This window comes from Nyctibius grandis, chromosome 4 (genome assembly GCF_013368605.1).
Source record: "Nyctibius grandis isolate bNycGra1 chromosome 4, bNycGra1.pri, whole genome shotgun sequence".
Taxonomy (NCBI): domain Eukaryota; kingdom Metazoa; phylum Chordata; class Aves; order Nyctibiiformes; family Nyctibiidae; genus Nyctibius; species Nyctibius grandis.
In genome coordinates this window covers 4,884,349-4,912,251 of record NC_090661.1, presented here as the reverse complement: position 1 = coordinate 4,912,251, position 27,903 = coordinate 4,884,349, and the positions used below count along the sequence as shown (strand labels likewise).

Genomic DNA, 27,903 nt, shown 5'->3' with positions numbered 1-27,903 from the left:
ATGAAAGACAAGCACAGAGAGATTAGCACAGAGAGAAACACGGACACGTAACCATTCCTGGATTAAACAGTTATTGCTACTGGAGGCCAGCAGAGTCACCTAACCACTCTCCTAGGAAACTACGTCCATGTTTATTACCCTGGGCAAATCAGTCCTTATTGGTTTCTGCAGTGTAGAATACCACCATCAGGAGACCTGACAAGAAACCCTCCCTCAGACACTTCCCTGGGAGGAGAGAGAGATGTGCAACACCTGAAGCACAAGGAGTCATCCTAAATCAATAATCTGAGGTCAGAGATATCATTAGGCCACTCTGCAAGCCGTGTACACCCACAAACAGAAATGCTCTGCCTAACGTCTCCGACCAAAAGCAGCAGCTAGTGTTGGGTCAAGGGTGTGTTTTGCCAAGAACCCAGCACCAGGGCTTTCTTCTTGGAGTGCTCTGGGTTAGTGTGTTGGGTCTCAATAAAGCTTATTTTGGGGTTTTTAATTACAATGGCTTTGGCATGAAGTACATGCAGGGTTGCGCATCCCTAATATGATAGATAAATCAGATATGTACAGAAGTAGAACTTACAGCCTCTAGGATATTTGACCTGTGAAAACAGGAGTCTTCATAGACATCTAATTACAGAATTTAATGAGGGGTTGCACATTAGGACACCTAACTTTGTCACAGCCCCACTACAAGTGACTAAATTGCCTTGGAGATCCAGACTTTTCCACGTCAGTATACTCATCAATAAAAATGGAATAACTGTATCCTTAAAGTTCCTGGAAGTCTACTGACAAAAAAAAAGAACTGGAGAAGGTAATTTCTTCAAACATTTGTCTTTAGAGCCCATTCTCATATTTTCAGCAAAGACACAAAAAAAGGGGGTGCAACTCTGGTCAGTACAACTGGTACAACTTTGGAAAGCACTGCCAACGCCAGGGGATACTGGAATTTCATTCTGAAAGAAGGGGAAGGCCATAAGGACTTGCCTAATAGAAATGGAATGAAAAGTAATGATACAAAGTGCCTTGTGATTCTGCATGAGAGCCTAGTAATAAGCATTTCTGTTAAAAGATGTGAAATTATCAGTGAGGAATGACTGGGGAGGATAAAGACCATATTAATCAATGAGAGGATCACAGGATAAGAAGGATTAGCTTTGTTGAAAAAAGCAAAAGCTATCTAGAATTTATCAAAGGAAGAATTTCTAACAGAAACACAAAAGTATTAATGCCATGAAAGAAGGCACAGTGACACCTTATCTCAACGCAAATTTTGTCAACTCTGCTCAAAAAAAAAAAAATAAATTCTGAGCCAGTCAGACATACGGGTGAATTAATAATCCATTTTATGACATGTACTGTTCCTCACTTATTTCACCTAGCACATTCAAAGCAAAGAGAAGATATTATTCCTTTGTGTGAGCTAATTAGGGGCAAATAAGAAAAAGATTTTTTCTTTATTTGACAGAGAATAACAAGTGGCAGGACACCAACGGAAGTGAGTATTAACTGTCAGGAATAAGTCTAGGCTGGAGATCAGTGGAAGGCTCCTAGCCATGGGACCAGCAATGACTGGAATAGTTTGCAGGTTGAAGTAGCAAGATATTTATTCTTTTTTTTTTTTTTTTTTTTTTTGTAAAGAAACAGTTAATTTTAGGACAGGTCTGACAAATCCACAAGGAAGATTATGTGACACAGTCACCCATGCTAAGTGGGAACTAAGTTAGACCATCTGAAAGCCCCTTACGCTGTATAAAATGATAGGGACTTTAATATTTTATTAATAGTAATTGTTAATATGTGATAGAATTCTAAAGAAGAGAGGACTGTGTATTCTTTAGATACCACAGGGCAAACCCTGTGACCCACTTTCCTTTCTCTCTGTAAACAGAACTTGCTCGATTTCCATTATAATTTTGTTCTGTTAGCTATCAAGAACCAGCCATCACAAACTAAGAACACTAGTTTATTCCTAGAGTAGCCTAAACAGTGCTTTGAATACAAAACATTGGGGTTTTTTGAGACAGGAAAAGACAGGAAGGACTGGGGAAAGGAAAGCTATTGATGTCTCAAGAAATACTTTTCAAAAATGTTTGTTACACTTGCAACTTCTCCTACAATGTTCCTGGGAATCAGCCAGGTCTATCTACGTATAAACCACATAGCTTACAAGTAACCGTCTTCTCCTTCACTTAAGGCCCAATAGATCGTAAGAGCTAATTTTAAAACATCACAATTTCTTGTACAAATGTGCAATTGAGAAGAGAAATGAAGATTGAGATTAGCAATGGCAGAAGATCTCTAAACTTTATATTACACAATTAACATTTTAAGTAGAGTGGGTCAAAATAACTAGGCTTTTTACTTGCTTGCAACACTGGAAAGTGAAACAATCACACTTCAGGTCAAATAATGCTTCATTTATTTTTTAGCATTATTTTAATGTTTTCAAGGGTTTGTAAAAGCCGTTTCACCTTCAAAACTGGAAACTTTTACAGGGGTTTTCAATGCTGCTCATAGGCTTACAAACAGATACAAAAGTACATCAGACCTTTACACCTGGACTAGCCATACATGAAATCTTGGGGTGTTGTTAATTAACCTCTATATGTGTGCAGAGAGAATAAAGATAATCCTGCTGGAAAATCTGAACAGTTCATTTGACCAAACATTGGTCACTCTGACTATTGAAATAAATGGAAGTAAAGGCTCAGGGTTACAAATGATCATCTAGCACTGCCTACTAAGAATACTGCTAAGCAGCAATGTCATACAAAAATGTTCTGATTTACTCCGCAGAAAATGGGTAAATAATGCAGGCCAATTTTCAGGAAATTAACAGAGATGACAGAGGTGAGTCATCCTGCTCAGGCTCTTCTACCTTGAACACCGCTGCTGCCCAACTCCTCTTCCCTCACCACCCTCCCAAGGGGAACTACGCAGCAGAGCAAGATCTGGAGCAGATCACGACCTGAACATGATGCCATACCAAAATGAAATCAAAGCCATCACCACCTTGGAAGGAACAGCCAAAAGTACTGCGTGGCCTTCCCTTCTACTCCGCGCTCCTGATAGGGTCTTAGATGCAGTAATATGTCCATCAAAGGGCAGACAATGAGCTTAACAGCAGATGTGGAGCAACTGAAGATCCAGAGGAGAGGATAAGAAGAATAATGAGAGGTCTAGAAAACATGACTTCAAGGGAATACTGAGGGGAAAAAAGATGAAAATAATACAAAGATGAATATAAAACACAGATATGAAAATAGGTCGTAATTCTGAAGAGGACTGAAGTAGTATGCTTAAATTATAACAAAATAGATTTAAGACATTAAGAAAATACTAGTGAAGATAGAGAAGCACATGAACAGGCTATCTAGGGCAGCTGTGCAACCTCCATCCATGAATATTTTTTAAAAACATGTTACATAGATGTGCGAAGAAAAGGTGCAGTTCATCCTGCAATAGGTCAAAAAGACCTGTCTAAGGTCCCTTCCAGGCTTATTTTCTGTTAGTCTAACTTTGTCTTCTAACTGGTGTACTTGGCCCTAAGGCATTCTCACATCTCACGTTCTTATTCAGTTACTGACTTCAGCGAACTCAGTAACAGGGAGCGAGAAAATACTCATTTCCTTATGTCTCTTACATTACTTCAGAATTCTGCTGAACGCAGCTAACAGAAAGGAAGAATAAGAGGCAACAGAGATTCCTGAATTCAGATCTTGGCATTGAGGCAAACGAGGAGCCAAATGTCACAGATATTGCGATTAAAATTCTTTCTGGCCCATTAAGGGATACATTTTTATCTTCTACTATGAACTTAAGCACAGTTTGGTATTTCCAAAAGCCCTCCTAGTTCTCTCCCTCCTGTAGCCTCCCCCAACGGCAAGAACTCAGTAGCTTTCTTTTGTTACTAGCCCACCAGATTCAACGTGGTAGGATTCTTTTCTATTTCAGCTTTTTACCTTGTTTTTTCCACAGCGTCTCACAGATCACAAAGTGTCTGGGATTTTGCTGAAGAACATTCCTATTAAAGAGTTTTACCTCAGAGAACTGGAGTTTGCCAGCTCCCTAGAACCAGGATCTAACAACCTCCCAAGCGAAGGATGACATTTCTGTTCAGCCAGGTTCACAGATGAAGTATTACGCATTGTGTCAAGAAGAAACACCAACAGAAGGATGAAAAAAAATTAAGCCACACATTCCAAGAAAATTTACTTCACTATAATTCATTACTGCCAACTAACTCAACAAAAGCTACGTTGGTATAAAATCAGTGTAAGTCAGAATAAAATCAAATTATTTTCCTTAAAGACAGCAATATATTTGATCATATTTTAAGGCAGTTATCTGCATTCTTTATTAATATCAATTTCAAGTGTTAGGTGCCAAGTGCCACAAACCATACATACATAAAATAGAATATATAAATTACATTACAAGTTATTGAAGGATATCACCATGACATTTTCACTGAACAAGCTGACAGCTCTGTTATTGTCTAGAATGGTGTCTGTTAAATTCTAGATAACATCGCATTCTTAACTAAAATAACAGAAGCATATTCAGTTTACATCTTTTATTACTTTCCAAATATACTTTGGACTTTAGCTAGCAAGGCGTGACTGTGGGTGGAAAGAAATACAAGTTCTTTTACATAAGCAGCAATGAGAGAGAAGAATCAGAACTGAAAAGAGGAAAGTTTAAGAACAAACCTAGCCAACATGGAGACACATTGTGGAAAAAGGTGAAGAACGAATCACCTCCCACTCCACCACACACATTTCTCGACCGCTAGAAGGCATCTTGGGTTTTGGAGTAGAGTGATACCGTAAGGGTGGCGTTAAACCTGACTTCATGCCCTTTCTCATTGTATTTCCCAGTCAAAGCCATAACATGCCTTGCCAAGCAGTGTTAGCTTGTCTGAAGAGGACGGCCATTTCTGAGAGGAGGTTTAGGAAATGCCTCTTACTGCTTCTCTGCTATTATTTGCGTCTTCTGAGTTGTGCCAGGAGAGGAATTCAAAACTCCTCCACCTGTCTCCCATCTCAGAGAGCCAACAGACACCTCGCTTGGCTGTAAAATGCCTCTGCCTCTCAGCAGGGGCACCGTGGGGAGGACCAGACCTGCGGCAGGGCTCCCGCAGCAGCAGACAGCGGAGCATCTCCACAGAGGCTGGCTGCAATGGGGCCCCAGGCCCTGCTCCTGGGAGGGAAATATAAGGAGTGCTCCCACCTCCCCAGAGCAGCACCGAGACCAGCAAACCCACAGACTGGCTCTGCACAGCGAGGAAGTCAGTCCTCTTGAGGCATCACCTCCCAGACATGCTGGCCTTACAACAACAGACAGAGATAAAATTCAGTGTAAACCTAGCCTGAAGCACAGCTAGCCATTTGGGCTGCTTCTATAAAAGGAGAAACACTACTTTAACCATCAAAACTTCTGGTTAAAACTTAGCAGTGGTTGTGTTATGGGAAGGTGATGTCTCAAAACCCAATATATTTTCCTCTTTTCTTATGAAGGTAAAAAATAGTAAGAGTATATCTTTTGAACTTTTGTATTAAGGAAAGAAAAAAAGGGCTCTCAGGGAGAGACCTTGAATGTCAAGTGATTTTTATGGCTGTGTAATAGACCTTGAAAAACAGGAGGTTTTAATAGAAGTGTCAGTCACAGTCTGTAACTACTTCCACGCAAAATTATGACATCGGTGCTTAGTGAGATTTTTAAAGCAACATAACACAACAATACCAGGCAGCTAATCTGCAGGTTACCAGGACCAAGAAAATTCACACAGGAACTTTGTATATACCCAGCATTCACACCTCCTACTGTTCATGAGGTCAACTGAATGTATTGCAAGCTAGGCTCTCATTTGGGCTTATTTTAATAATTTCTAAATTGGATATGGTTCTCTCCATGTCATACTTGTACAGTATTACCCAATCTCCTAAAAATCAGACAAATCACCTGTGTAGGTTAGTCATTAGGGTTCTTTCAAGAATAAGACTAGTAACTCATAAACCCTGTCAAAATGAACACACTGGAGGGGGTGGTATTTTGAATTGGAAAATAATAATTGCCTTTTAATTACAAGGCATTTTCTAAGAAACTTTTTTATGTGAAAGAACAATGCTCTCCTATGAATTAACAGCTGGAGTCCTATCGCATAACTCCATGTGCATTTTGTCAACAGAGCTACATTTTTCTCCAGCCCATACATTACTCTAAATGAGAGTAAAAAAACCCCTGTTTTCCCCAGAGCTCTAGCAAGATCAAAGGAATGTGAAGGTTAGCTTTCATTAATTGTTTCCATGGATAAATGGTCATACTAGATTTTGCAACAGCAAAACTGGATGTAGGGTACCTTGCGGAGATACTAATTTTTAACAGCAATGCTATTACTGCATTCTTCTCTACTGTAAAGCAGCACTACTTCTGATCTTGCTCATCCTTACATCTAAAATGCATCAACACATTGTTCAAGGCAGATAGTTTTGAAATACTCACAAAATCAGAACTGACCCAATTCTTGTAATTAAAGAAAGAAAAATATGGCCAGGTTGGACCTGTGGAACCTACAAGCTTTGCAACCTGCCCAGAAAGCAGCTCTGCCCTTCCCCACCGCTTGCTCTGGGACTGCATTTCAAACTCCTCTGGAGACTGCCAGCTTGCTCACACGCACAGCCTGAACGGCACTTCGGAGCACAAACAGGGCGGTCTTGGGAACAAAACTTTGGTTAGTCAGCGGCTGTGCATTCTGCACAAAGTGACACTTCTGTAGACTTCTGAAGTTAAAAATATGCAGATAGCATACTAACCCATGACAAAATGTACTTGCTAAGTCTCTGCTGTTATTAGTTTACTTAGTATCCTGTCGTCTAGCTGAACACCCCGTGTTGATCGTGATCTTCTAAGGAAGTATTTGTGCCAGAGCTCTGGCACTGGAGTAGACGAGGTTTGAACCTGAGCTATTACCGATTTGCCTACTCCACACGTGACCCTCTGGGTTATTTTTTCAGCAGCTCGGCCATACTGAGCTGCTACCACAGTTAGGTTTCCCTCAAATTTGCGGGTCAGATGTAAAGAAGATACAGAATGTAAAACTTCACACCTCATGTAAGGCAGCACATTTTATACCATTTCTTTAGGTCTCCTGGTGCCTAAGTAGTTTGTTTAGGCTTCAGCAGACTGAAAGATCTCCCCAAAAAAGAAAAATATAGTGTTTCAGCTAAAAGGTTAGATCACCCTGTGTGTTCTGGGTGAGAAAACTATGCAAAAAGAACTCCATCCATAACTGCTATGGACAAGTACATCAGTAATAACAGAATAATAATATTTTAGCATCCAAAATATTCCAATTCAAAGCACTGGAGAAACGATCTGATATTCAGGACATTACATATGGCTCTTGATTAGTGCAGCCTGTACTCTTGTTCTGTATCCTTGACTAGAAAGACCAAATAAGCACAGTCCTATTGGATATATACATAAACTTGTGCATTTTATATATATATATATATATATATATATATAAATTCAAGTTTAAGTCTTCCACAAATCTGAGATTATTCTCCTTCAAAAAAAATACATATATAACTGATAATGATACAGTAATTTGGCATGGCAAAATACAGCCTTCTTTTCTTCGGACGAAAGGAATGAATCCAGAATGCTAATCAACAAGGAGGAGAGTGCTTTCTGTAACTCAAGACCTACAAATCTCCTTGATATGACCATCCTTTTTCATTATTTCTCTGTTACATGGTCTCAGACCACATGAGGAAAGATCAACAGAAAACCCGGGGCAGCCAGAGAAACAGACAATAATCTTGTTTTCAGCTGAGGATCAAAACATGCTTTGAGAAAACTAACTCTGGGTTTTATTTTCTAATAGAAGAAATGCATTTGTTTCCCAGTGTGCTTGAACAGCAGGAGATCTATGAGCGACCAAAATAATGTGTACCTCAAGCCCAAAAGAGTCATGGTTTATTTTAGTCACAAAGCACAAGCTGTTTTCACAAAGCAGCCTCTTCCCACCCTTCCACAGACACACTACTTGCTGCATTTTAAGGACAGACACACAAAACCACATGGAGGATCATATCTAATTAGTATTTGTTGAAGTGCATGTAGCATTTCCTGAGCATTACATGGATTTGAAACAATCTAAGCCTCTAGTTCAGTTGTCTGTTAAAACTAGAAAAAAATTAAGGTCTCCCTCCTTTTTTTCCTTTCTCCTATGTTGATTCTGTAAGAGAAGACAAATGCCAAAGAAATCCACTGTTTAGCTGCAGAGATTAACAGTCAAGGGCAGAGGAGATGGGTAAGAGAATCAAAAATAGCCCAAATGCCCTGTCTCACCAAGAAAGAAGCACACATAAAATCAAGCAAAAAGATCAGTAAACAGGAGTCATCATCGCAACATTCTTAATCCAGACCCAAGCAGGCTCCGCTACAGCTGAAAGTTGTCAATCACAGAGTGCTTAAAACTGATGAGGCTGCCTCCTTTTATCAGTTACAGGCCAACATAGTCAATACTTTTTTCTAAACCTGGAGAAAGCATCTTTCTTCTTTCCACTCTGGGTAAATCAGTCTTTTCGCACTGAGACAACAACCCGCAGAAAAATGAGCCACAATGAAGATTATGTTCTTGACAGTACCATGAAGAGACACATCTGACTCTACTAACAACATCCTTTCAGTAAAAAGAACAATTTCAAACTACAACAGCCAAGAAATTCACAATTTTCAATGGCACAAACACCATACTCTCACAGAGAAGCTAACTGCCACCAGATTTATGAGATACGCCCTGCAAAATCTAACACAGTTTGCAGCTGGAAGAAACAGGGATAGGAGTTGAGACTCTTGTTGACAATGCAAATCGTACAGTCTCTTTTCAATTATGGGATTATTTTTCATCTTATACTCACAGAGGAAAGGAGCAGGAGGCAAAGATGAAAGAACAATTATAGTTTATAGCTTGTATCAAAGGGTTTTGTATAATCTATGTTTCAGCAATCTTTTTCTTTCAATCCACCAAAAAAAAAATTTAAAAAAAATCAACGAACAGCTAACTGTACGAAAGTTGAGGGAGTTTAATTGGAAGCCAGGAAAAGAAACATCACGTGTGTGGTATGACAGTTCTTCATTTACATGGCTTTTGTAGCAGACAAATGATGATTATAGAAGAGCAGCTTCCATAGCACTCTTGGAGGTGAACAATCTGGTTTCAAAGAATTGAAACCATGAAGACAGTTTCAAACAGTTCTTGCTCAGACTTCCAGCAGTCAAACCACTGGTACATCTCCCGTACTTCCTTCCTCAAGGCATCCTGTTCTAAGTTAAGAACAGATACCAACATCTATCTTTCACACAATAAAATAGGGGTTGGAAAGCAGTACATATTGTTGAAGAAATATGTCCCACAGTTCCAATTTCAAGAAAACACTCTAGCACTCTCACCGCTATTCTGTATGAGGGGGCTTCTCTGTTTTTATCTCCATTATATCTTGCTCACAAACACAAAAGTCAGACCAGGTAATAACGGGCCTCAGTGAACATAAGGAGCAACAACGAACGTGTCTGAATTTTACTGCCCTTAACACACTATTACTTTTCTACCTGTTGTATCAGACTAATTGAACAACCAATGAAGACACTTCTCTACCAGTATGGTGGAAACAAGAGGTCACAAGATCATCACAAGAGTTTTCTTTTGGAGAGAAGTTAAAAAGCATTATGCTCATAATCCGACAGCTCGTTCCACCCTCTGTCTGTGGACGGGCCATTTAAAATTTCTCCCCCTTTGAACAGAGACATATATTCAAGCCTTGCTCCAGACAGGTCACATCGAGCAGTGTATGGGCAAGCCGCAGCCAGCCTTTGTTCCCAGTGGACAAAAACAACCAGTACAAAATATGGCATGAAAGAGCGTCGAGGAAGTCTGATAGGCCAAGTAACAAGAACCATACACAGGATGTTTACCTGCCACTTGTGTGCATTATATTGAGTCCTAACCACTTCTATGGGTACTCTGTTGTCAGAAACTTCAGATCTACTCAAAATGGTAAAACAAAAGTCTCCAGAATACTGAAGAATAAAGAAAATAAATCTAGGCAACTATCTGCATTTTCTGAAATGAGAAATGTAAAAGAAAGTGGGTTTTTCCCTCATGAAAAATTTGGGTCACAAGACTGCATTGTTTTCTGTGTAAAAATGTGTTCTTTTCAGAAGTCTTGAAAGCCAATCACATAATATAGTTTAATATCAGAAACAATATATAGCATTTGAAAGCATGATTTAATACTAATATATGTCAAGAGCAAATTACATTGAGTAAGGAAGTCTGCCAAACAGCTTGAAGTTAATGAAAAAGCTAATCAAAGGAAATACACATCTTTTAATTTTCAAACCTTGAACACTCACTGCAGAAATATCTTCAGCAAAATATTCCTCTCTTGGTTTTAGTACAAACAGGTAATATGGGTATCCTAATACAAGGGCCTAAAAAGTCACACAAAAATATACATGCATGAAATCAGTGGCTTTTGTTCTGAGATGATTTTCCATGATAAGCTTGCCAGCTTAATTATTTATATACTTCTGATGTAAGCACATTTCAGTAATATAGACACCAAAAACGAAGGCAAGTTGCAGGCTAGTGCTGTATCTGTCTCTCAGAGTGAGGAACCTATGAGAATCATATTCAATAACATAAATTGCATTACAATGTAAACAAAATTTAACCCAGGTGAAATGAATAAAGCAGAAAATGACTGTATTAAATGAAGATGACAGGGCGGAAATGTTTTCTATAAAGATACAGCTCTGTAATATATTCATAGCCAGAAGCATTAGGACAGTTCCACACCAGTAGACAATTTCTCATTTTTAAACCCCTTTGCTAAAACAAATAATTACATCTACTCATTGATTTTAGAGAAAAGACTCTCCTTTTAAATATTAATAAGCTGGGTTTTATACTGAATTCTAAATTACAGTAAGAAGTCTAATATACGGGTTGTTCAGGTTTTTTTAAATCCAAAATATTTTCACAGTATTATTCACTTGATAATTCTTACACGGTTACAATACATGTTTACAGTCTGAAGCCAAATTTGCAGTACATCATTTTAGAAATCCTCACATCTAAATGCTGTAACAGTCTCAGTAGCACTGCTCAGAGCAAACGAACAATGAAATCAAAAGCTTGATCTATGAAGCACTACAAGGACAGAATTATCTATGCTACATTATCTACCCACAAGACCACGTAATCCATCTAACCAGAGAGGCAAAAGTAAAAAAAAAAAAAATCAAAATTCAAGAGCATCATAATTCTTTTCACCACCCAGTTACTACACTCCAAGCATTGCAGACACCCTCCTCAGCTCCAAAGAAGAGGAATTCTCAGTCCTTCCTAATGTAAGCCTACCCAACATGCATATTTAGCCATTCACGCAATCATCTAAAGGCGTTTTATATTCTCATTATCCACATCTGGGTGAAATAATAAATCACAGAGAGAAGGTTAAATAGATAACTAGAAACTGTTTTGCACCATATCAGCATGCTGTTTTCTTGTGGAGCTAACTTTAAAGCTATGGAGGTGTTATCAGAGCAACAAGATTTTGGGAAAATGCCACAGGTCTTGGAAAAATCATAACACCGATGTTGCAACTAATGGTGCTGCCCCTGACACCAATGACACAGAATGACCAGATGAAAAATACCATGAGTTCTCTTTTTCTCACTTATTTGTACTTGATGGTGCAGCCCTTATATCCTTTGTCAGCCATCCTTCTCCCACCTAAGCCACTGTAAATGTATATACATGCATAAAGCTACACCACAGATAAAATCCAGGACTGGGCTTTATATTATTTTAGAGTAATGAAAATACAATTTTTATTCCACTTCTTCACTACTATAGTAGAATCCCTCCCCATGAAGGCTAGCCAGACTCACCTGCCTAATTCTACAGATCTAGGATATGTTATTTCAGCACAGGTACACATTATTAGAAAACACAAGAAAAATACATCAGAAGTGGTTAACTATGTAATATTTTGTTTGTACTGATCTCCATAGAGCAAACGCATACAGAAATCACAAATTATGGTTTAGAATTAATAATGTACAACTTAGACACAGAAATCCTTGTTTTCTGAAAACAAGCAATGACCTACCCCCCACAGTACACATATAATCCTACGTTAATCTTGAAAGCATATTTTAGCGTATTTATATTTACACTGAATTTAGATTAGATTATCTCACTTTCAAATTCATTTCTGGAAGTAACAGAATGCTCACAACAACACTGGGTATTTTTGAGAGGGAAGTAGAAGAAAATAAATGAGAATTCATAAACACTGTGATTATCTGCCAACATCTACAAGCAAATTTGCACTCCTTTCTCAGGAGTTCTTAAAAGACACATCATTTCCGTCAAATACAAGCTGTACTATACATACATTACAGATCCACGAAATATATAGGTGCAGCTAAAGAGGTTGGATGTGATTTTCTTTCTGAAAGTAGGAGGAACCATCTACAGCCAAGACAGCCCTTAATAGCAGAGTAATCAATTCATCCTTCCAATATAAACTTGTCTTTTAAGAAGGCTTTACCTTGGCTTTTAAAAACCCAAAGAAAAAGAAAATCTTCTGTCTGGCTGTTTTAAGACAGCTGTGTCCTTGAAGATGACCTTGACAAATTCTCAGGTTCTTTACTCATGGAAGGGAACCCAAGACTTGTGATGACTTTATACCAGGTCTTTGTTCATCCCTTGCTTTGCAATGTGTGTGCCTGCTGTTTTAGGAGAACAGCTGCAGGGAATTTTATAAAATAGTTGATTATTAAGATTCATAAACAACTATGATCTCCACCCTTTTCATACGACAAATTCATTAACAGTTGTTTCCAAAGAGGAAATAATGTCTATGTCCATAAATTGCTATGGTCCCTCATATTAGTGCTATTTTATATGGTATAACAAAGAAGACGCTGTTTTACAGAATCACAGAATCAACCAGTTTGAAGAGACCTCATGGATCATCGAGTCCAACCGCTGCCCCTACACCACCCTGTCAACTAGACCATGGCACTAAGTGCCATGTCCAGTCTTTTCTTAAACACATCCAGAGACGGTGACTCTACCACCTCCCTGGGCAGCCCATTCCAATGGCTAATGACCCTTTCTGAAAAGAAATTCCTCCTAATGTCCAACCTGAACCTCCCCTGGCAAAGCTTGAGGCTGTGTCTTCTTGTCCTATCGCTAGTTGCCCAGGAGAAGAGGCCAACTCCCACTTCACTACAACCTCCCTTCAGGTAGTTGTAGACTGCAATAAGGTCACCTCTGAGCCTCCTCTTCTCCAGGCTAAACAACCCCAGCTCCCTCAGCCATTCCTCCCTCCTCCGTTTAAATTAACAACATGACAATTGAGTTACATCATTATGACTGACCTGCTCAAAATTGGAATCTACTGCTAAAGTCTGCTTGAAATATCTTGTCAATATAATTTTTCTTGTTTATAGTGCCAAAATGGGATGATAAACAGACTGTATAGTCATATCTGATGCAACGCACTTTATAAAATACACTCTATGTTAACTCCTCAACCAGCTTTCAGAAATGCCAAAGGGGTTTTTTTCCCCTTCTTCTATCCTCCTTCTATGCTGTAAAAATAAACTAATAACACTCCAAAGATATTTAAAGATGGTATGCTTTTCTACATAATCTAGAGAAAAGGTGCTCTGTGATAAGTAAGCTTCTGCCGCCTTACTTGTGGCAGCATTCCCAAACAGTACAAATATTCACATCATGTCCCCATATATGTGATATACGCAAGACAGAAAGACTGGAATTAGACCCTCCATTCTTAGGTTTTGCTTCTGTGCTTACACTCCTCCATAAGCATAACTTATTTTCTGTGTGCATGTGATCTGATATGTCAGAGAGCCAACATTACAGGGCATTCCTTCTCTCTTTACATGTCCACCTTAAACATTTTACAACACTGTACACTAATACAATTTTTTTTTCTTGTACAGATTAAAATTCATCCAGCCAAAATCTTCAGAGCCACCTCCTAGTTCCAGACAGTGCTCATTCATTCACGAGAACAATTTGAAGGATCAAACAATAGCTTCATCTTGAGTCCAGAAATTTGGAATCATCCACTGACCTGGGAAGGAGCTCAGTATAATTCTTACATGTTAGACAGATTGTTAAAAAAGAAAAGACAAACCACAACCTTACAATATACTGCAATATTTATAAAGCTTGATGTTTATAATGTCAGATAAATGACTCAGATATTCTGAATAAAATGTTACTTTCAAAATGTTATGAATGCATATTATCACTTTATATTCCTTCTATTAGTTATGGTGTTTGGATTAATTTATCCTTGGCTAGCATTTTCAGCCACCTGCTCTTACACTGAGCTGTACTTCACATCATTACTAGGCAACTAAAATCAATAGGACTACTCATAGTGTAAGACAGCTCAGTGGGGTAAAGACTGACAGAGACTTTTATGACTCTCAGAAAAATTAACCATTTCACCAAATTTAATAGGCCAAGATTCTCAGTCTGCTTCAATACAACTGATGGTATAAACCAAAAGGTTATGGAAAGCAGAAAGCCTGTAAGGCTTCATAATTCACAAAGTATTTTGGGTTTTATATTATGGTTCAGATATGGTCAGCTCTTCAGCTTAGGTATCACGTTTATTTATACTCAAAAGTGATATATTCCAATAGGGAAAAGAAAAAAACTTAAGGAGTTACTTCCTGGTTTGGTTGGACCCTTTTCTTCATGTCTCAAAAATACTATCTTTCCTTCAGTGGAAAACTGAAATTTGTTGTTGCTCACACAGGCAGTTTATGAAATTCATCATTTTTAGCTTTGATTGACACAAAACTCTTCCCTTAATTCTTTCCTGATTTTATTCCTCAAATTGGCTTAGAAAAACTGTCTATGCCCTTTAAGTCTGGCACTTAATATACATTAACGTAAAGATGAGTGAAACATGAAATCTAGAAATGTGAATATACTATATATGTTTCTTTAGCTAGATTGAATTTAGCACTCATGAAAAATATCACATTAAATGCAACGAAGTGAGGTGTCTTCCACTTTTCCACAAGAGTCAATACAGTAGTAATGTCAAATGTATTACATTTCCCATTTTGGACGTTCCTTCCCCCTGGAAAAATTTCCTCCAAAGGAGCTATTGCAATTTATTTTTACACTGAATAAGTAGTCCACTGTTGAAACTATTCAGCAAATGGACTAATAAGTGACCAATTTAATTTTGCTGACTGTAGCAAGAAGATATAATAATGGATTTAACACATCAGTTAGTTTATTTAACATCCAGTAAAGAAACTGTTACTAGTTCCAGGACAACCTACAACTTTAACAGAGAGATATGTCTTTTTGCAGCAGCTGGACAAGTGAGTAGTGGACTACCTCCTTCTTGTGTAATTTTGTATTTAATTCTTTTTACATTTGTAAACTATATAACATGGGAGGATCTGAAAAAATCCCCCACAGTCAAATCAGTCAGAGACATCAGATATCAGGAAATTCTGGTCATTATTGATCAGATTCTGTATCCTCAGTGACCTACCACCATCCATCTACACATGCTACTTTCTTTCATCTTACTCAGTAATGAATACAGCTAATAAAGCCTGCTGAGAAAAGATGGGGGGAGGGGAGACAGAAAAAAATAAATCAAAACTCTCTTCAAAAAGAAACATATGACTCAGTCATCTCAAAAAGGAGACCTTAGGAATAGCTAGGCACTACCCCACTGTATCTGACTCCCTAGCCTATAAATGATTAATGGGACCGCTGAGGGAGTTGTTATTGCTATCAGCACACACATCTTTCAAACTACATCAGTGGTGTATTCTATAAAAGTTGGAGAAGAAACAAGATTTCAGATGAGAAAATGGAAGAAAATTTCTGAGGTATGAATTAAATCTCTACTTTCTCCATGTAGTTAACGGAAAAGAATTAAAAAATTCTGTGTTGGACATTCCAAGGGTGAGAAACATAACAATTACAGGTGGGGGACAGAAAGGTAGGCTTTAGAGCATGCAATGAAAGTCCCATCCAAAAAAGCAGCTTCCATTAACTGTAGGATTCACAATGTGCCTGGGTTGTAACAGACACAAACCAAAAATCCCTTCTGGTATGCAGAGGGTTTTTTTTTTCCCCTGTTTTTAATTCGTTTTGGACAGACTGATAGGCTTTCCAGAGCTAGGGCTGTCATAAGAGATGGACAGTATGGCTGTTGCAGAAAGGGACAGAATGAGTATTTGGCAGGAAAAAAGAAACTGTCCTGTCACACTACTAAACTTACATTCTGCAGGGGCTAACACAGCTCATGGGACATCCTTTACTCAGTCTATGGTAAAGAGAAAAAAAAAACAAAACAAAAATAGAGAGCCCACTCAGCCTCTTTCTAGGAAACGTAACCACAAAGAATTGCCAGAGATAATTTTTCCCTTAGATAAACCATTACCCATAGCTAAACATCGCTCCCATACTGTAGTACCACCTGTGCTTCAAAGCATCAAATGGGAACCTAGGAGATCTTCATAAAACAGCTCTTCATTGGAATTCAGTCTTCACAAGTGGTCATGCAACCAAGTAAAATATATGTACTGGCCGTATCTTCTGACCGATCAACAGCACACCAGTTTCAATAGTCTGGTGGCCCTCAAGAAAACAATCAACTTTCCCCTCATGGCTACAAAGCTGTTTCACTTCTGAGCCTGAAAACTTCCATTGGTTTTGAAGGTCAGTGGCTGAACTGCAAAAGGAAGGACAGACCCATCCTGGCTACTTGTTAAAATACTATATTGGCAATGAGAACAATCTATTTAATCTCTCAAACTGAGGAGTACCTACAGCCCAAGCTGGCAAGAAACCAGCAGGCTACTATAAAGCAGCTGCGTGGCTGCAGCACATGCGAGGGTGATGCATGGATTCCTAATCAGAGTTTGAGTACCCTTCCACTTTTCTCAGCTCAAAGAGCCCTGCTGCCTACCAGTTTACAATAAGAAGATGCAGTAGGCATGCAAGAATCTATAACTGGCCCTGGTGAACTGTGCCGTCCAGATCAGAAATGTCACTGCTTCCAAGACAGTGCAATGAGAAGGACAGTGGATGAGTTGAGCTCACTCTCACACCCCTATGTGCTTGTACTCCACCTAAGAGTCATTCGCATTTAAAACCATGTAATTGCCACCAAAAGCTGTAAGGATCTGTAACCTATCACAGAAATGTAGCTGTCTATAAAGTTACGGCATGGGTGCCACTCCATGCTAGCCAGACAGCTATTTCAAATGAGTAATTTCTCTGACTGACATTGCTAAAGAAGGCAAAATGTAATTACCTGAGCTGAAATAGGATACAGGTTCAACTGGATCTTTAATGACCAGAAGTGTTTAGGGCTTTCATTTCATGTCTCATTCACAAGATAAATGAGTACCATTCCAAAGATTAGATTGCCAGCTACAGAGAATGTCTCTTCAGAAAAAAATCAAATAAGAAAGGGGATTTCACTCTTTCACATAAAAACTCCACCATTTATGTTTGTCTCTAAAATGACTGATCTACTTAGTAGATATTACATGTTGAAAGAAATAACTCAGATGTTACACAGCTTAAGTAGTAGAAAACTCCAGCTATTGAACTGCCTGAGTTGCTAAATCAAAGGTTCTCTTTTTAAAACAAAAAAAACCAATTGAAGTATTTAAGAAGAATTCTATTTCTGCAAATGTGAAGGACTGAACAGATTGTTATCATAACATTATAAGAAGTTTGAAAATAACTTTGACACATAGTTCCCCAAGGTTGAGTATGACTGTTATTTTAAAGCTGCTTCAATCATAAAGGAACTAGCAAAGAAAACATTCAACCAGAACAATCCAAGTTACTTTTATGCTTCATATATACCTTACATGAAGCACAGTATTATTTCAACATCTTGTATATTCTTTTTTTGGGGACTGTAGGCATGAGCAAAAGCCTAACAAAAGCAATGGGAATCTGCACAGTGAGTTAGTGAGCTCTGAATCTGGAATAGGCTTTAATACCACACTTTCTAGGAGATCGATTCATAGGCCTTTTTCACACCCAACAGGTATTACTTTATTGATTTTTTGGTTTTCACCAGGCATGATATGCTGGATTATCCAGAAAAAAAGTGCACTGTGAAGGGGAGTCTTCAGGCACATCATGTACTTTCTGCAGCAGAACAGACACATCACTATTAAACAGACTATGGACAATAAAAATCTTTCACTTGATACAGAAAAAGCCTTGGAAAGGGATAAGAAAGTTTGTAAGGTTTCATATCAGCAAAACTTCCTATTTCTTTTCTTCTCTGTACATACTCATGAGTACAATCCTAAAGAAGACAGACTTGTTTTCTTGAGTCCACACACTGATTTTAATTCAGCAGGATTTGCAGAGACACCTCCTTCTGTTGTAGGCTTTTCTTCACTGTAGTGCTGTATAACAACAACCCAATTCTGCAGTCTTCCTGGAGCAGACTGTTGAAAACCATGGGTGTTACTCTTAGAAAAACAGATACTCAAAAGGACTGAAATTCAACAAAATTGTAGATGTTACAGAGGCTACCTCAGTCAATAAAGAAAGGACGACACTCCCTTCAACAAGGGTTTAACTCACATTTTCACCCTGACTCCTAAAGCAAAATAATTGGATTAGTTATCCTCATTGTACACAAGTTGCAATCTACATACGTGACGTAAGAGAGTAAGTGATTTATGCCATTTTATTCACCTTCCAGGGATTATATGAATGCGGACATGATCTCTTCCGCTGAATGTCAGCCCAATGAAAGCAAGTAGAGGTGGCTATTGCTTTTATGGTGGTGAATTCCTGTCAATATGGGGAAAGATCTTGCTGGTTACACCTACTTTTCCTGCTGCATCACTTCCATCAGCTTAAAGTGTTCTTCTCATACCATAATTTCTCAGGGGAAATAATCTTAAATTAAAAAAGAAAAAATGCAGGAAAACTGACCTGTTGTCAGAATTAAATACACAATACCTCTAAAACATCAGCATGTTGTTTTGCTCCATTCCTTTCACTTGTCATATTTTATCTCTCACAAGAAAGTGTTTTCAGATGCTGGTTCTGATGACCAAGGCACATTTTCTCTCACTATACCTTGATTAACTTCAATGAGAACACTGTATTGAACTTCAGCAGAAACATGGCTCTTGATAGTAAAATTATCAGTTGCACAGATTTTCTAAAGAGACTGAATTCTCTACCCAGTTTGAATAGGATCTTACTCCTGGATTAGCTAGTTAGATTTGTACCATAGATCAATGAGTTAAAGATGGCATATTTGTCATTGGTAACTGCAACTAACACAGCTTGTTCCACATAAAAACCCCACTCTAAATGTTCTTTTATTTCCCTAGAGCCATTTATTTTTCATTTCACCTATTTCAGTTGTACAAGATCCTAAGGCTTCCACTCCGGTGAAATTTGCACTGAAGTCAAGACGATTTCTGTCTTAAAAAAATGTAAGAACCTCTCTGCACCTGCTCTGCACTTGCTGAGTTACATTTTTAGGTTATCAGCAAATTTAAATATCCATGGTTGATTCTCCAGTCTAGAGCAGGCTATTAATAAGAAAAAGTAAGGTGGCAAAGAGCTTACTAAACTCAATAATGTCCCCTAAATACCACCTGTAGTTGACCAGACTGAGGTAGTTTTTATTTAATAGTTAGTCCACTACCTGTTCTGGTATTTCTCCTTAGAATTATTCTGTTTTTCACTTGATGTAGGCGTCTGCCTGGAAGAACCAAAAAAGGAGGTCAGAATGTCCTGACAAACTAGGTTATAAAATTAGCATTACTGCACTGCACTCAAAGCAGACTTGTTGGGTTTTTTTAATCAACCATAGCAAAATGAGACGTGGTTTGAAGTTCATTCATCATGAGTAGGTATTTTAAAGCAACTCTCTTTTCTGTACAGCTCACATCACAAGAAATGCTTCATATATGGAAACTCCTTAGTTGCAAAATGGAAATTTCATTAATATATGAATATATCTATTTGCTCAAATATAAATATTTGAGTGCTTTGTAGCTCTCTGTTCCAATGCATTCAACGGTGATTCTGCTACTCAAAACAAATTTAAATCCCATTGCCTGTGTCCTCAGAATCCAAAAGGAAACTGAAGCAGATAGGACTGCACAGAAGGTGTGGGAGATGTTTCTGGTGATAAACTGGATGAATGCTAAGTCAGGGACTGAGTGCTTCAAGAAAGGGCCAAAGCAACACGGCCTACAGCATGGAACGAATTACAACGCCTCAGCTCGTGCAAGGCTTTTGCACAAAATTTGGCTATGTTGGCTAAGGGCTGTAGGAAGTTCAGAGGGAATATGGAGCTTTTATATTTAGAGCTTAGGAGCTTGCTACTGCTTAGTTTACCTATCTCTTTCTAAACATGATGTTCCTCCTGTAGTATATAATTAGAACTTATGGATGAATAAACATCTAACACTGTTTAGCAGCAACTGAAACAAACAAAGAGAACAGGAATAAACAAACCTCCCTCTCCCCCAGTGATTTCCAGGTGCTAAGTAGAGGGCAGAGAGGCCCTAACGTTTTTTACCTATTTAGCTGAAATAGCCCATATTTCTTACAGCATGCTCTTCTCCCACCTAGGAAATATAGGCACCTGCTTTTTGCCTATGAATACCGCCCTCACCCCCTGCACTGTGCTTTGCATCTTCCAGGCACATGATGGAAACGCACCATATGAGCACCCCTCTATTTGCATAGGTAGATTCAACCTGAGGAAATGCACCGTATCCTTTTGACACTCATCTCTAGCACCAAAAGAGAGGTTCTCCTTCACAAAGGTACACCGCTGCGTGACAGTGCCCAAGTAGCGTAAGGTGCAACTCCAGGAGCGTTGTCTTTGGCAAGAGGCTCCCTAAGGAGCAGGACGTGCAGCAAGCCCAGTCCCAGAGGAACACAAGGACTCTCACTTTGCTTCCCCCTTCACTTTGCTCTGGAAGTTACTCCAAGACACACAATGTCTGGCTGACTCCACTGGTTGCCACACGCAGCTAGTGACATGGGAATGGGGATATGTGGGGGCTCACAGAACATGCCTGGGGGAAGGACTTGTCTTGCAGAGACACTCCAACTGGTAGAGCTCACGAAAGCATTCATCTGAACGGTGGTCTTATACTCCTGAATTTTCTTAAACTTCACAGAGCTTATGCAGCCTTGTTCTGTGAAGGGTCTTTTGAAAGTTCAACTCAACTGTGGCAGAGTGTGTTTCTCAAGTAGAACTTGACTGACTCAATCACTGAATTCTGATGCACTAAAGAGACACTTTGCTTTAAAAGTTCTACGAAAGCTATGTTTATTAGTCCTTACTACATCAAAAAGTCAATTTTTAATATAAATTCAGGCAGTTCACCCCGTACTGCTACAAGGACCATTCATCTCTAATTTCAAGACAATTGCTAACAGTTTTTTAAGAGATTGAACACAGGTTACTATCCAACACTTTGGCAGGGTACCTGAATCTAAAGGAGATGGCATAATTTTGCTTGGAGTTTCTCCTTCTATTAATTGCTTCTTCATCACTGGAGCTCTAGGTGAGCCAATCTCCTAAGTTTCCCACTCTTTTCCTTCCTTTCCAAAGCACTTACTGTCATTTTCTTTTCAGATTTTTCACTGCCTGCTTTTCAGCAAGAAAGAGACAGTGAAGGAATCAAATATCTTGTTCCATTAGAAAAAGAAGATGCAAAGCCACTGACTTCATGAAGTCACATCCATTCATTTCTTTAAATAGCACGTGTATTTTCATTTCACTACTAAGGCACTAAGGAATAATAAAACATAGCAGTTATTTTCGTAAGCTCTGTAATAAGTTCTACAGAGGGTCTTCACAAGATATTAATCCAAGAACATCCAGAGCAGGAATGGGGACACAAAGAAAGATGGCATGCCAAGACACTACCTAAAGGTATTTTTCTTAATGTTTAAAGCAAGAGCATAAAGATTTTAGAATCTGAGTTTGGATCTTATGTGCACTATAAATCTTGATCAACAGAAATTACCTCTTGATTACATTGTTCTGCATGAATCTAAATGTAAATTAAATGTCAGCTAGCAAAATCTTGTCTTTTTCTTGTATAGGTAAAACTGCATCTTTCAGTAACACCTGACATGTCCAGCTGGTATACAGACATTGGTCAGGGTGAATAAAGTGGAGTTTGAGTGGAGAAATTCAAATTGAAGGAACCTAGAATAGCAAGCATAATCCCAGCCAGGATAAGCAATATAATACTACCCAATTTCTAAGTGCAAGCTTTGGGGACCAAAGAAGAAAAAAAAAAACCCTGAACAATTTTCTGTGTCTTAAAAAAATCCCAAACAACTGTGTCCCTCATGAAGTCAGAAGACTATGAAAGAGATATTTTATGACCACTAGTCATACCAATAATAAAACATTAGAATATTAGAACCATTTGTTAGCTGGAATGTCAAGATATCATCTCAGATAATATAAAAGATTAATATAGCAGATATTCCTTTCATTACAAACAAACAAAAATATATAGAACCAGACACCTGAACATAACAAATAAACTGTATAGCAGCATAAAAATATCCCTTGCAAAAAAACCCTCAAACCAGTGTCTGCTTAGTGTTTTTCCTGGCTTTTAAAACAAAACTTTTACAGTATATGAGGCAGCGTAAGCACTACAAAAATGAGTCCAGTCTCCTCATGCTATGGTCAGCTGGGGGGAAAAATGGTGTTCTTGATTTGGGAGATTTCACTTTTCTTTGGCTTGGCAGTGTGAGACAGGACAACTTTTTTCTTCCACTGAGAGTTATTTGTTGATTTGCAGACAGATGTCCCCTTGATCCTTAGAGACGGTCGTAATCAGATTTTTCTCGTAGATATTCTTTGATCTATTCCCTGATATCTGTACAAATGACAGCTTTGTTTCTTCTATCACATTAAGATATCACCCCTTGCTATTTTGCGATAAGCACCACTGGGGCAAATGCTGTAAACAGCTTGGCAGCAAATGGAGCAGGGTAACCTCAGCCACCTGGAGCATCTGCCTTCTCTGGATCTGTCACACCCTCAGGAGTGTCACATCAACCACAACCACCGTTTTCTGTAATAAGCTGAGCATCATTCACTTCACCCCTCCTGTCTTCCACTATACTGGCTTTGCCTCACCTTGAAATGAGAGGCTTTAGAAAGAATCTCATGCAAAGCCTTGTGCCCACAGCTGCACAGCTGGTTAGTTTCCCAAAATAAACCTTGCTTTGTATTTTACAAAAGATCTTAGAGAAAGGTAGGGAGTTTTGACATTCAGCTTACCGTACTCACTGAAAAATCTCTTTCTCTGCTTTGTTTTGGGTTTTGTTTGCTTATTTTTTTAAACCAGGTTCCTCAACTGGAGTGTCTTTGATAGCTACACACCTAAAGATTGATCCAGCTCAGGAATAAAAAAAATAGCACACGGAAGTACAATTCTCATATTTTCTTCTATCTCCAGGGTCCAAGCAAATACAGACCATAGGGAGCTTTACCCAAAGGACTGCAGAGGACAATATATTCCAGAACAGCAATTTCAGAGATGAGTACACAAAGTAGTATGCAGCTTCTTAGACAACTCCAGATACTGTCAACTGTTATAAAACAAATCAGCTAAAGACCTCCTCCTTTTCATGACACACATATGACATATCCAATTTCCAGATATAAGCATAGCGACATTTCATTGCACGCCTGTGAAATCTATGACTGCACTGAAGAATCCATATGTAACTAACGCAATACTGCAAATGTTTTTTTGTTTTTTCACTCACAGTATAATTATTGGGATTCAAAGCACATCTCTCAGCCATGGTACATACTGAAAAATTACCTCTGACCCCAACATCAGACAGTCTTTTGTACAGACAGTCTAAAACACCACAAAGAATAACCCCAGTAATTATCACATCCTGATGCTTCACTGACATGTCTTAACCTTGCTTCTGACTTTTTACAATCAGCAGGTAATTATTTGACAGCATTCTATCATTCTGTGAGAAAACTGTTCTCTGGTGCTTTACAAATCTATACACATTATACAAATGTGTATAAATACACATGTAGCTATCACAAAAATATTTACCTCTCTGAGCTCTAGCCTATGCAATATTCTTCTCATCTACCAGAATCATATTCCCCATTCATTATGCACCAGCTCAGACAGTAGTTTTCATGAGCCAGGGGAGCAAAGATTTAGTGCAATTGTTTCGAGTCCCTTTTGGAGGCGATGCCCTACCACTGCCAAAAGCCCTCCTGCAGCTTTTGGAAAAATACTGCACTTTCCTTGACTTGCCCTTAGCTGGGAACCCACTGCTCTAAATCCTTCTGCCATTTCCTGCTCATTGCCCAAAGTTATAATTTGTACAGACACTGTAACAAAGTCCCTTAGCTGAGACTTCTGCCACCACTCTTCACCATCCCAGAGCTTGGTATGTATTTCTTAGGCCCACAAACAGGACTCCACCACGTGCAAGTAGGTGTTCAAGGAATGTCTGCAATTTCTAGGCACTCAATCATCTGTTTACTCCTGCCTTTGATATCATAGATTGTCCTGCCTATCTCATCCTCACCGCTTCATCCGTGGCAGTAGTGACTAACACTCCACAAATACAGAATAATAGCAAATCCTGTCTAAGAAAAAGCATTAAAACATCACTGGATGGAAAATTAGGGCATTTGAATCCACACTGCCAACAAGTCCCACAGAGTACTGTGTTTGCATTCCTCCCTGCACACCAAAATGTCTCTCGGAAGCCTTTAACAGGGATCCCTGCCAAGGAAGCACCTGGGCTTAGCCAACAGTGTTACACACAGTTAAAGATGCATATCTCCAGCTCAGCTGTCAGGCACGTAAATGCTGGAACCATACAGCAATGTCAGCAAAAATTCTAACATAAAAACTTTCTAACACAGGTATCACAGCTGTATTAAGTATGATCACAAATGGTAATGATCACAGAGATCACTGATTTCAGCCTGGTCAGCTAAACACAAAACAAACAAAAAATTCATAAGATAGAACCAGTTTCTAAATAGAAAATGATAAAACTTCTGTAAGAAGCATCAAGCACATACTTAAAGAAACAGCATTATAAAGAACGGATGGAAGGAGGAATTACTTGACCCTATCTCTGGATATCAGTTTGCAGTTCACCTTCAAAAAGAAAAGGCAGCCCCACAACTGTTATGATGACTCCTCATTTCAGGCAAAGCAACTGGCAAGAGGTGACTCTTCTTAGCAGCATTTTGAATTATGTATTTGTACGTAAGCCTTAAATGTGTATTTTAATTTCACCTTAGTAAATTGCCAACATAAATCTTACCCTTCTCAAATATATCTGAACTTTTAATTAACCTAATATCATCATTCCAACCAGGCAGTCACAAACGATGAGTAACATATGATTCATATTCAGAAGTAAATGCACCTGCTTTCCAACAACATTTCAATTACTGGTTCATTTTACCCTTTACATGATGTCGAAGCCAATTTGGGTCATACTGGTTTTAGGCAGTGACGAGTCCTTTCAGCTCACAAATAATGTATAAGGAATTGCTGTGTTGTCGGTTTGAAGGACATTTTTAAATGCACTGTGGCGCATAGAATACATTACCAAAACACACCATTTCACTTCTGATATGCATCAGTTCACCATGAGCCTCCATCAGACAAGATTTTTACTAGGAACATTTAAGCTTTGATTTAAAGTGATGTCCCACCATTTCACCGTCTTCGGTCTATGCCATAATGATTGAGGCAGTGCTACCATATGTTAAATATAAACAAAGTGCTTATTTCTAACATTACAGACAACAGGAAAAACAAACAAACAAACATCCATAGTTTTTGAATACTTTAGATGTCCTCTAAAAGCACTGCAGCAAACTGCAGTGAGACTATGAGGGAGGTCTTTACTGAACTGCCTCCTCTTCCTGACAGCACTACATCTTTGAGGAGTAAGCAGGTAAGCAAAGGGAAGCCTGCTTCAAAGGTGGTTCATCACCTTTCTGCTCTGAACATTTAGTTTTTCCAGGACGTGCACCTTCAGACAGCTGAAGCTGTTCTCATATAGATCTGATATGCACTTAACCACTGAAATACACATATGACATAAGGTATATCTGCTGAAGTTTTCAAACCCTCTAACACAACTAAAATGTGACAACTTCTCATATGCAAAGCCCTTTCATTCTTAAATCAGTTTGTACATCAAATTTCTTGAAGTTACCATCATTAGCTTGACTTGTAGCATACTAGTAAATCCTATAGATCTCCAAAGGAAAAAAAAAAACATCCTTATGGTTCGAGTCGTATAGATTTTACACACAGAAGCTAGCTCCTTCTGACATCTACCTCTAAATTTCTTGATATAATGAGAGTACCATGCCTGCCATGTTTCCTTTACTTGGTGCGCTAACTCATATTTTAGATCAAAACAATACAAAAGACATGAAAAACACAGGAGTCAACAATGGTTATGTCATCCATTTATCAATTTTAAAACATCACTTCAACAGTTTAAAGACTCTGTGTTCTAGTTATGGAAGCCCCTTTACAGCTATAAGAAAAAAGATAGTTTTAAGATTCATGGGTGAAAGAAACAAACACAGGCAGTCGAGCTGAAAGCTGGCGTAAAGCCACTGGCTCCCTGGGTAGGTACGGCACCTTTTGGCAATGCAGGTACTGGCTTTGCAGTACCATACTTTCACCACATAGGACACAACTCTGGTACCCTGCAACCCTCTGAAAGTATTGTTTCCTCTGAATAATAGACAATTTGGAAAGGAATGAGCAAACTATGCATGGGAGAGGGTAACTAGCAGGATCAGAGGCTGGGGAGCTATGGTAGGCGGGGCTCTAAGGCAGGCACTTCTTGTATTTCTTCCCCATGTGTATTTGCCAGTGCTTACTGTTGAATGTCAGGTGGCTTGGGAGCTTATTTATATTTAAAACAAATAACCCAAAGACTACAGGCAAAAAAAAAAAAAAAAAAAAAGGAGTACTCAAATTTATTCAAGATGGTATGAAAATATTAGTGTCCTAGTTCATTCCCAAATAATTAGAAACAATGATGACAACTAGAAACTATGGGATTTCAAGTGTGCAGTGATTTGAGTACATCCATAAAAAGCTTTAGCAGTTTTCAGAAGCTACTCAAAGCAGATTTGTTGACAACTGGGCTTAAATTACTTTGTATTATAGCCGAACAGCCATGTATTAAATAGACACTGCTATGCACAAATTACTGAACAATCTCTGGGTAACAAATGGTTCTAGTGATTTAACTTATTCTTTAACAGTTATTTCTTGCATTTCTTTTTTTTTTTAATTCCTTAAAAAACCCTCAGTCAATTATAATCTCATCCATACTAGCACCATGCAACCTCTGTTAACAATCAACTTTATTTCCACCAGTAATGGCAAGTGCAAAAGGTTTATTAACAAACACGCAATGTAAAAAACTCTATCATTAGGTTATTTAAGTGAAATACTACTGCAATAAATACTGACCAAAATAAAATCCCAAATCTGCTTTATAAAGAATCTAATAAGAGTCCTACATGGAATTCTGTAAGATCCCTTCCTTCTCATTTAAGGCAGACACAGAACTAAATCTCTGTGAAACAAACAGGAAGGTGGGTCTATGAGGCTGTCAGAAGCCAACCTTGAAATGCAAAAAAATCTGGGAAAAGGCAGAATCAAATAATCACTAATAAGATATATTTTAATAGGCTGGGATTCTATGAAAAC

The 27,903-nt window shown here is 38.5% G+C and overlaps 1 protein-coding gene across 1 annotated transcript in view; it reads right to left on the bottom strand.

Moving 5' to 3' along the window:
• NELL1 (neural EGFL like 1) overlaps positions 1 to 27,903 on the bottom strand; it is a 296,528-nt gene that overhangs the window by 39,090 nt on the left and 229,535 nt on the right. The gene's annotated exons all lie outside the window — the stretch shown is intronic.